Source organism: Triticum dicoccoides, chromosome 3B, assembly GCF_002162155.2.
Source record: "Triticum dicoccoides isolate Atlit2015 ecotype Zavitan chromosome 3B, WEW_v2.0, whole genome shotgun sequence".
NCBI lineage: Eukaryota > Viridiplantae > Streptophyta > Magnoliopsida > Poales > Poaceae > Triticum > Triticum dicoccoides.
The window spans coordinates 348,023,836-348,035,861 of record NC_041385.1 but is presented as its reverse complement, the minus strand read 5'-3'; positions in this window follow the sequence as shown (position 1 = coordinate 348,035,861).

Sequence of the window (12,026 nt, the reverse complement as noted above, 5' to 3'; positions counted from 1 at the left end):
GGGGTTTGAGGTCCGGGTGCCCGGGGGTGTCGGATTTGGGCGGAAATTCGTGGGAAAGTGGAAGAAATTGGTGGATTTCATGGAGGGAAAGGTGGAGATGGATGGGGGAATGCTAGATCCACTTGAAAACAAGCAAATCCATGGATCAAATCCAACAAAACCTCATCAAACTAACAAATCACAAAAAAAATTGGGGCTATTTTTTGTGGGGAATTTTCAAAATTGGGGAAGAGCACACAAATTTAGGCTAGAAAACAAAGAGGGGGGCTCCAATCTCATGAGAAACCATGGCTCATGATACCAAGATGTTGTAGGGTGGAACCCTAAGTGAAGATTTTTTAGGAATTGGAGGGGAATCCCCAAGAACAAGATGAACACAAGAGAGAAAACAAGAGGAACACTCAAGAACAAGTCCAATCACACATCCACTAGACCAACAAACACACAAGATCCACAAGGTACATGAACAATCAAAGGGAAACAAGATACATGGTAGAGTTCATCCCAAATCCTATTAAGGAGATGAGGGCTTGATGATCTAGGTAGATCCTTCCCTCAAGGGGGCTTCAATCCCTAGGGATCTTCTCCAATGGATGATAGAGGCAAAGGTGTCCCGTCTTTCGATGAGATGATGGATATTGCTTTGGTGGAAGTCGACTTTGACGATCCGACTAAGAACGTGCGAGGACGTCACGCCTTAGCAATCGCTAAACCAACTCCGAGAGGTTATTGACCACGTCGGAGCACGATCAACCTGACCACGAGGGTCTGTTTCCTGCGAGCAGACGAAGAACAAGCAAGAAACTGAGATTGCAATCTGGATATTGCGAATATAAGATGAAAGCTTTATTGATCAAGGTGGGGTTCTGTGACGCCTTTGTCTGGTCGTTGAACACAAACGAAGTACGCGAAGTTGCAGCTATGGCAAACTTTTAATCTAAACAAAACCCAAAGTCTAAACAACGCCCTAAGGGCTGTATATATGGAGGAAGAGGGGGGAATTTCGTGGCCCTTGGGGAAGGGGTCCGAAACCAACCCTATCTCTTGTTTCCCCACACATACGGACTCTAAAACCAGCCTATACTCAAGTATTTCGAAAATACATGGGACTGGCCCAATAATAAGGTGACGCAGCACCTAGAATAGCCTCTGGACGAAAGTTATGAAGTAGCATCTTGTATATTTCGTCCAAGGTTTCATGCACTCATTATGGTGGCTTCAACGTCCTGAAATCATCACTTGTAACTCCGTTCTTGTTCCCCTTGCACATGCCATCATCTCCATGCTTGTTCTTGCTCCAATGTTCATCCTTCTCCAAGCTAGGCCCTTCATTTGTAAGCAAAACAAATGTATCCAATTTAGGCAGCATCATATTCTCATGAACATTAGAATCATTACCAAGAAACGAAAGTACCTGGTAATTTAATTGGCGTGCGCGAGCTCTAGTAATTGGTCCAGTATGTATAGCAGCAGAGGCTGTGGGTGTAACAATGGTATTGATGTCCTCATCATCCTCCCCTTCTTTAAATGAAGTCGTCCTCGACGAAAGCTCATCTTCCTCACCGAAATAAGGCTTCTTGAAATGAAGTCGTCCTCGACGGAAGCTCATCTTCCTCACCCAAATAAGGCTTCAAATCTGCAATAAGGCTTCAAACCCCAAAATCTGCAGGCAGCTCAAGTTTATATGCATTATCATTTGTATTCTCTAACACCTTAAAAGGACCATCAACACGTGGCATTAGCTTTGATTTAGACAAATCAGGAAATCTATCCTTACGCAAATGTAACCAAACAAGATCTCCAGGTGCAAACACAACATGTTTTCTACCTTCATCTCCATTAAGTTTATATTTAGCATTCATATGCTCAATGTTTTCCTTAGTTAACTCATGCATTTTTAAAATCAATTTAGCATGTTGTTTAGCATCAAAATTAACCTTCTCCGAAGATGGAAGAGGCGACAAATCAATAGGTGCACGAGGTAGGAAACCATACACAATTTCAAAAGGGCACATCTTAGCAGTAGAATGCAATGAACGATTATAAGCAAATTCAATATGAGGCAAGCATTCTTCCCGCATTTTCTTATTATTCTTCAAAACAGCCCTAAGCATAGTAGACAATGTTCTATTGACTACTTCAGTTTGTCCATCAGTTTGGGGGTGACAAGTAGTACTAAAAAGTAGTTTAGTCCCCAACTTAGCCCACAAACATCTCCAAAAGTGGCTAAGAAATTTAGTATCACGATATGAAACAATAGTATTTGGCACACCATGCAAGCGAATAATTTCATGGAAGAACAAATCAGCCACATTAACAGCATCATCGCTTTAATGACATGTTATAAAGTGTGCCATTTTCGAGAATCTATCCACGACAACAAATATGCTATCCCTCCCCTTCTTTGTTCGAGGTAAACCTAAAACAAAGTCCATAGATATATCCTCCCAAGGAACACTAGGTACAGGCAAAGGCATATGTAAACCATGAGGATTGAGTTGTGACTTAGCTTTTTGACATGTAGTGCAGCAAGCAACAAAGCGCTCAACATCCCGTCTCATCTTTGGCCAAAAGAAATGTGTAGCAAGTACGTCCTCCGCCTTCTTCACGCCAAAGTGTCCAATTAGTCCTCCTCCATGCGCCTCCTGTAACAACAAAAGACGAACGGAGCTAGCCGGAATGCATAGCTTGTTAGCACGGAACACAAATCCATCATTAACGATGAACTTGTTCCATGTTCTTCCTTCTTGACAATTCTGCAATACATCTTTAAAATCAGCATCATGCACATATTGATCTTTGATGGTCTCCAAACCAAATGTTTTGAAGTCAAGTTGTGAAAGCATAAGTATAGCGATGAGACAATGCATCAGCAATAACATTTTCTTTACCCTTCTTGTGTTTAATGACATATGGGAAAGTCTCAATGAATTCAACCCATTTAGCATGTCTACGATTAAGTTTAGCTTGACTTTTAATATGTTTCAAAGATTCATGATCAGAATGTATAACAAATCCTTTGGGCCATAAATAATGTTGCCATGTTTCTAAAGTCCGAACAAGAGCACATAATTCTTTATCATAAGTAGAATAATTCAGATTAGGCCCACTCAATTTTTCAGAAGAGTATGCAACAGGTTTTCCATCTTGTAATAACACACCTCCTAATCCAATTCCACTAGCATCACTTTCAAGCTCAAATGTATTATTAAAATCAGGAACTTGGAATAAAGGTGCATGTGTCAACTTATCTTTCAACACCGTGAAGGCTTCTTCCTGTGCGGTACCCCAAACAAAAGGCACATCCTTCTTTGTAAGCTCATTGAGAGGTGCAGCAATGGTGCTGAAATCTCTCACAAAACGCCTATAGAATCCAGCGAGGCCAAGAAAACTCCTCACTTTTGTGACAGTTTTGAGCTGCGGCCAACTCTCAATAGCTTCAATCTTGGCTTTATCAACTTCAATTCCCTGTGGAATAACAGCATAGCCAACAAAAGACACTCGGTCGGTGCAAAAGGTGCACTTCCCAAGGTTACCAAACAAACGTGCATCACGTAGAGCAATAAAAACAACACATAAATGTTCCAAATGTTCCTCCAAAGATCTGCTATAAATCAATATGTGATCAAAGTAAACTACCAAAAATCGTCAATTGAAAGCACGTAAATCTTCGTTCATTAATCTCATGAAAGTACTAGGTGCATTAGTTAACCCAAAAGGCATGACTAACCACTCATATAATCCAAACTTAGTTTTAAATGCTGTTTTCCATTCATCCCCCAATTTCATACGAATTTGATGGTATCCACTATGCAAATCAACTTTGGATAATATTGTAGAGCCACTCAATTCATCAAGCATGTCATCTATCCCGAATAGGATGACGATAATGAATAGTAATATTATTAATGCCTCTACAATCAACACACATACGCGGCGTACCATCCTTTTTCGGCACTAGAATAATAGGAACAACACAAGGACTAATGGATTCGTGTATATAACCTTTGTCGAGAAGCTCTTGTACTTGACGAATAATCTCCTTCGTCTCCCCTGGATTGGTACGGTGTGGCGCACGGTTTGGCAGTGAAGCACCGGGAATTAAGTCAATCTGATGCTCAATCCCTCGAATAGGCAGTAATCCCGGTGGCACGTCTTGTGGAAAGACGTCAGCGAACTCCTGCAAAATGTTAGTGACAGCAGGAGGCAAAGAGGAAGGCACGTCCTCGAATGAAAATAATGCCTGTTTGCACAAAAAGCATATCAAACAGATTTTCTCAAATCTAGCTCATCAATATCAGATTTGGTGGCAAATAAACATGCACTTTTCAATTTAATTTCAGAAGAAACACTAGATGGTTTGTTATTAGGCTTCATTTGTTGCTCAAATTCTTTTGCCACAATATGATTTTCACTCTTATTCTGCTCCTGCTTTGCTTTATTAGCTCTATTAATATCATCTTTCAAAATGGAATCAGGAGTCATAGGAAGCAAAGTAATATTTTTATCCTTATGAACAAGAGTATACTGATTATTTCAACCATGGTGTACAATTTTTTTTATCAAATTGCCATGGTCTACCAAGTAATAAGGAACATGCTTGCATAGGTACCACATCACAATCAACATAATCAGCATATGTAGAGATACTAAAATGCACATGAACAGTACGTGTTACCTTAACCTTGCTGTTGTTGTTGAACCATTGGATGTAGTAAGGATGTGGATGTGGTCTTGTGGTGAGAGAGAGCTTCTCCACCATCTCCATGCTACCAAGTTGTTGCAGCTCCCTCCGTCTATGATGACGCGCACAGAACGTTCCTTCACAACTTCCTTTGTATGGAACAAATTATGCCTCTGATTTTGCTCAGCTTGTGTGACCTGCACACTCAAAACACGTTGAGCAACTAAACATTCATACCTGTCAGCGTCTTCAGGAGCCATGTATTGCGTCTCATGATCAGAATCATCTCCACCGTGTTCTTCACGTGTAATAAGAGTCAACATCTCCTCATCATAGTCACTAGCGGACTCATACCCACCATCCTCAGTAGCAATCATCACACACTGAGATTTGCATTCCCTTGCATAATGACCCCTTCCCTTACAACAACGACAAATAATATCACTTGTGTGCCCAGTTGATGCCATGGAAGAAGAAGAGCTCTGTGTAGGCCGGACAGGTGCGCTCTTGGCAGATAGTGGTGGTTTTTCCTGCTTTCTTGTATCATGGCTGGAGGTGGCACCTAATGGAGGTGCTGGTACAGTGGAAGTAGAGGATGCACGCGGTGTCCATGATGAAGGTCGACCTGCAGAAAAGTTAGTTCGCGCCAATGCTTGTCGATCCTACACTTCACGTTCAACTTTACAAGCAAGATGAAATAAACGAGTGATATTAGTATACTCCTTATACTCTAGAATGGCCTGAATCTCTCTATTTAATCCACCCATAAAACGTGCAAGAATAGGTTCATTCTCCTCAACAATACCACATCTAATCATGCCAGTTTGTAATTCCTGATAATATTCTTCTACAGAATTTTTTCTTTGTCTCAAACGCTACAATTTTTGAAGCAATTCACGTTGGTAATATGGTGGAACCCAACGAGTACGCATAGCAGTTTTCAAAGCAGCCCAAGTAGCTGGAATAGGATATAATATACAATGTTCAGACCACTAAACACATGCAAAACTAGTGAAAGCACAAACAGCAGAAGGAACACGTCTCTCCTCAGGATATTGTAAACATGTAAATCGTTTTTCAGTTTCCAACTCCCAAGTAAGATATATATCAGGAACATATCTACCCTCAAATGGTGGAATATTCAGTTTCAGTTTAGGAAGATGGTCATGATCTCGTACCTCAGGGAGAGCCCTACCACTGTGATTATTTGAATGTGGACGACCTGGTGGTTGTGGTGTTGGTGCTTGCACGTAGTTCTGGTTTTGATTAACCTCATCCTCGTAATCTCCCGCATAATCATCCTTCGCATCAACAGCAGAAGCCACAGAAGTATCAACGGCAGCACCAATAGTTTGGCCGGGCTGAAGAAGGACACGGCTCGCTCGGCGGAGGGCTTTTTCGCGACGTGGAGGTAGTAGTAGTTGTTGTTGCAGAGGTGCGGCAGGTGCAGCCGGTGGAAGACGCGCAAGCAGTTCATTAAATCTGTTATCGAGCTTTGTTTCGAACGTCTTCTCAAGGCCAGTGATCTTCTGCATGGCCTCTTCAAAATTGTTCAGCACATCTTGCACCTATTCAGTCATCATTTGCTGAAACTTATCATGAAGCTCCTTGTTCGTTAAGTTCTCCCAGTCAATCTCGTCGGCTTGTGATCCTGGCATGGTTAGCAGCAATAGAAACACACAAGAATATGATCCTACAGACTACTAACAAGTCGTGGTGGTGGGTGTCACAAATCCGTCAAGCAAAACTCAAATTCTTACTAGTTCTTACCTAGCAACAGGCGGTGATCGACAACCGTTGTAGTCAAAACTCTCAAAGCTTGGATAGAGCGATTACCAAGGAGAGTCAAACACACGACGTAGATGTATGTGGAGCTGGGAAGACTTATAATATGGTAGCAAAAAGGATTAGCAATAATCAATTTAGAGATGCAAAGTTGAATAAACGCTCAACGACGGTACTGTGCTGGTCCTAGGCTAGACCGTGCTAGAGACGCGAGCCTAGAAAACTAACAAAATCACGGTGCTGCACGTAAACAAGCGAGAAGCACACTCTGGAAAAAAATCGCCCGTTTTTTTTTGCGCTCCTCTTTTTTTTCCGAAAAATCACTATAATGGCGGGTGTCTCAAAACTCTTCCCAGGTCAAACTGACAGGATGGGCATGAAATTTTTCTGACAATTCTTTTTTTGGAAATTAGGGCAGCGACGATGAAAAAGTGCGACAAAAAATCACTATGATGGCGAGTGTCTCAAAACACTCCCCGGGACCTAGAAATAGGATAGGGAAAAAATATTTTCGATTGCCAAAATTTTGGCCTAAAATCTGCCCGGGGGTCTCCAGACTCTTTTTTTTCGAAACCTACTCAGGCAAGGAAACACGAATCGGAAATTTGATGGATCTCGAAAACAAACCTAATATGAAAGGAACTCGGATTGGTGGTGGATATATGGTGGTGGTATATGGCAGCGGTGGTGGTAGCGGTGGTAGTATATGGATATGGATCGGTGGTGGTATATGGATACAGATTGGTGGTGTTATATGGATACGGATTCGGAGCGGTGGAGGTAGGTGGCATTGGCGATGATGATGGTGCGGTGGCGGCGTGACAACTTATGACCAGAACTCGAAACTCTAAAAGACTAGACGCTAAGATCAGCAACTTGACGCGACGATGCAGCCGCAAATTCAACAAAGCAAAATACTGAAAAGACTATGCAAAGGCTCATACTGGTTCGGATAGGATGAACTAACCCTAATTTTTTTTGGCTTTTTCATGGACTATAGGTATGAAGAACAGACTCGATCTGAACTACGAAAAACTGTAAAATCTCACCGAGCAACCTGGAAATCTGATACCACTTGATAGAGGCAAAGGTGTCCCGTCTTTCGATGAGACGATGGATATCGCTTTGGTGGAAGTCGACTTTGACGATTCGACTACGAACGTGCGAGGACGTCGCTCCTTAGCAATCGCTAAACCAACTCCGAGAGGTTATTGACCACGCCGGAGCACGATCAACTTGACTACGAGGGTCTGTTTCCTGCGAGCAAACGAAGAACAAGCAAGAAGCTGAGATTGCAATCTGGATATTGCAAATATAAGATGAAAGCTTTATTGATCAAGGTGGAGTTCTGTGACGCCTTTGTCTGGTCTTTGAACACAAACGAAGTACGCGAAGTTGCAGCTATGGCGAACTTTTAATGTAAACAAAACCCAAAGTCTAAACGACGCGCTAAGGGCTGTATATATGGAGAAAGAGGGGGGAATTTCATGGCCCTTGGGGAAGGGGTCCTAAACCAACCCTATCTCTTGTTTTCCCACACATACGTACTCTAAAACCAGCCTATACTCAACTATTTCGAAAATACATGGGCCTGGCCCAATAATAAGGTGACGCAGCACCTAGAATAGCCTCTGGACAAAAGTTATGAAGTAGCATCTTGTATATTTCGTCCAAGGCTTCATGCTCTCATTATGGTGGCTTCAACGTCCTGAAATCATCACTTGTAACTCCGTTCTTGTTCCCCTTGCGCATGCTATCATCTCCATGCTTGTTCTTGCTCCAATGTTCATCCTTCTCCAAGCTAGGCCCTTCATTTGTAAGCAAAACAAATGTATCCAATTTAGGCAGCATCATATTCTCATGAACATTAGAATCATTACCAAGAAACGGAAGTACCTGGTAATTTAATTGGTGTGCGCGAGCTCTAGTAATTGGTCCAGTATGTGTAGCAGCAGGGGTTGTGGGTGTAACAATGGTATTGATGCCCTCATCAATGGAGGTCTTGTACTCCAATGGACTCTTCTCTCTCAAGAGGAATCCCACAAGGGAAGGTACATGAGCTAAGCTCTATGATTTGTGTCTATTCTTAGCTATCCTCTAAATGAGCTAGGTGGGAGGTACTTATAGTCTAGGGACCAAATAAGAGGAGGAGGGGGGATACAAGGGTAAAAACCCAAAGAGGCACGCAGGCCCTCGGAGTGGTACGGGCACCCGGGGTCAAACCGGCCGGGCACCCGGGGCAGGGCTGGTGCCTGGCGCGGGGTAGGCCAGGCACCCGAGGTTGAGGGCCCAGGCACCCGGGGGCGAGCTGGGCGCGGCCTAGGGAGGGGCGGGCACCCGGGGCGGCAGCCTGTGGCGCTGGAGGGAGGGTCGGGCACCCGGGGCCTCAAGCCCGGGCACCCGGGGGTGGCCTGGGCCGTGGCTGGCCAAGTGAGGCCGGGCACTCGGGGCTGCAGGTCGGGCACCCGGGGCCGGTTGGGAGCAGCGCCATGGAGGGGTTGGGCCTCCGGGGCCAAAGTTCCCGGGCACACGGGGTGTCCAGAGCCTCTCCTTCTTCTCTCTTCTCGCTTCTCTCCTCTTCTCCTCGACCGTAGGTGCTTGGGTCTTCGTGCTAGCCTCTCCATCATCAACACCTGGAAACCTAATCATGCACAACACCTCCGTTTGAGGTAGGACCCAACTCTCGAATGAATTTGAGTGGAACTCAAAGAGGAAAGAGTTCACCTCGGTCTCGATGGTGCATACACGGCCTCTTGTCGTTGGTCCTCGAGGTGCTTCACGAGTTGAAGCAGAGTCCATGGGGATGACGTAGGGATGCTCCGCATCACTACTACTAAGATGTACCCTTTTGAAATTGTGTATGGTTTCCTACCTCGTGCACCTATTGATTTGTTGCCTCTTCCATCTTCGGAGAAGGTTAATTTTGATGCTAAACAACATGCTGAATTGATTTTAAAAATGCATGAGTTAACTAGGAAAAACATTGAGCATATGAATGCTAAATATAAACTTGTTGGAGATAAGGGTAGAAAACATGTTGTGTTTGCACCTGGAGATCTTCTTTGGTTACATTTGCGTAAGGATAGATTTCCTGATTTGCGCAAATCAAAGCTAATGCCACGTGTTGATGGTCCTTTTAAGGTGTTAGAGAAAATAAATGATAATGCATATAAAGTTGAGCTGCCTGCAGATTTTGGGGTTAGTCCCACTTTTAACATCGCAGATTTGATGCCTTATTTGGGTGAGGAAGATGAGTTTCCGTTGAGGACGACTTCATTTCAAGAAGTGGAGGATGATGAGGACATCAATACCATTGTTACACCCACAGCCCCAGGTTTGGTTTCGGACCACTTCCCCAAGGGCCACGAAATTCCCCCCTCTTCCTCCATATGTACAGCCCTTAGGGCGTCACTTAGTCTTTGGGTTTTGTTTAGATTAAAGTTCGCCATAGCTGCAACTTCGCGTACTTCGTTTGTGTTCAACGACCAGACAAAGGTGTCACAGAACCCCACCTTCATTAATAAAGTTTCCTCTGTAATTCGCAATATCCAAATTGCAATCTTACTTTCTTGCGTGTTCTTTGTTTGCTTGCAGGAAATAGACCCTCGTGGTCAGGTTGATCGTGCTCCGACGTGGTCAATAACCTCTCGGAGTTGGTTTAGCGATTGCTAAGGCGCGAAGTCCTCGCACATTCGTAGTCGGACCGTCAAAGTCGACTTCCACCAAAATGATAGCCACCATCTCATCGAAAGACGGGACACCTTTACCTCTATCATCGCTTTGTGAAAGACTTTAGCACTATTGCCGCTCCTTTGCATGCCTGGAGTAAGAAGAATGCTCTTTTTGTTTGGGGATCTTTGCAATCTACCGCTTATGATGAGCTCAAGTCTTTGCTTACTCATGCTCCAATTCTTGCTTTGCCCAACTTTGACAAAACTTTTGAGGTTCATTGTGATGCAAGTGGTACCGGAATTGGCGGAGTTTTGATGCAAGAAAAACGAGCCATTGCTTATTTTAGTGAAAAACTCTCTGGTGCTCAACTTAACTATCCCATCTATGACAAAGAATTGTATGCTTTAGTGCGTGTGCTACATGTTTGGGAACATTATCTTAGACCTCATGAGTTTGTCATCCATACCGATCATGAAGCGCTTAAGTACTTCAAAGCTCAAACTAAGTTGAACAAGCGTCATGCCAAATGGAGTGAATTTATTGAATCTTTCCCCTATGTGATCAAGTACATTAAGGGTAAGGAAAATTTAGTTGCGGATGCACTTTCACGCATATGCACGCTTGCCACTAAACTTGAGTTGAATGTTATTGGCTTTGAGCACATAAAAGAGTTGTATGCTAATGATCCATCTTTTGCTACTCATGATAAATGTTTGAGGCATATATCTTGGGAACGATATTACATCAAGGATGGTTATCTTATGAGAGCTAACAAACTATGCATTCCCGAGTCTTTTCTTCGTTTGCTCCTTTTGCAAGAGGCTCATGGAGGCGGAATCATGGGACATTTTGGACACGACAAGACATTCGCCACGCTCTCCAAGAACTACTTTTGGCCCAAGGTGTTCCGTGACGTCTCACGCTTCACCAACTGATGCTCTACATGTCGCAAAGCTATGTCTAAAGCTCAATCCCATGGTCTTTACATGCCTCTTCCTATTCCTTATCAACCTTGGGAAGACATTAGCATGGATTTTGTACTTGGTTTGCCTAGAACTCAAAATGGAAAGGATTCCGTGTTTGTTGTTGTGGACCGATTTTCTAAGATGGCACATTTCATTCCTTGCAACAAGATAGACGATGCTTCACACGTTGCGAATCTCTTTTGTAGGGAAATCTTGCGCCTCCATGGAGTACCAAAGACAATCGTCTCCGACCGCGACGTCAAGTTCTTGAGTTACTTTTTGAAGACGCTATGCACCAAGCTTGGAATCAAGCTCTTGTTCTCATCTGCATACCATCCTCAAACCGACGGCAAAACGGAGGTGACGAACGGTACGCTCTCCACTCTACTTCGCGTGTTGATCAAGAAGAACATCAAGGAGTGGGAGGCATGTCTACCCATCGCTGAGTACGCCTACAACCGTGCACGACATTGGACTACCGGCAAGTCCCCCTTCGAGGTCGTCTATGGCTTCAAACCGTTGTCCCCATTGGACATTCTACCTCTTCCTCTACAAGAGCGCACCAACCTCGACGCAAGTGCACGTGCAAGCTACATCAAGAAGATGCGTGAGGATAAAAGGCACACCATCGAGCGCCAAGTAAAACGACTAGCGACAAAGCTCAACGTCAACAGGCAACCCATGATCTTCAACATTGATGATCTCGTGTGGCTACACCTTCGCAAGGACCGCTTCCCCAACAAATGCAAGTCCAAACTTCTACCTCGAGCCAATGGTCCCTTCAAGGTGCTAGCACGCTACAACAACAATGCCTACAAGATCGACCTACCAAGCGACAAGTATAATGTGAGCAACATCTTCAACATCAAAGACCTCTCGCCTTACCATGGTGATGAAGATTTCGATCCGAGGTCGGATCT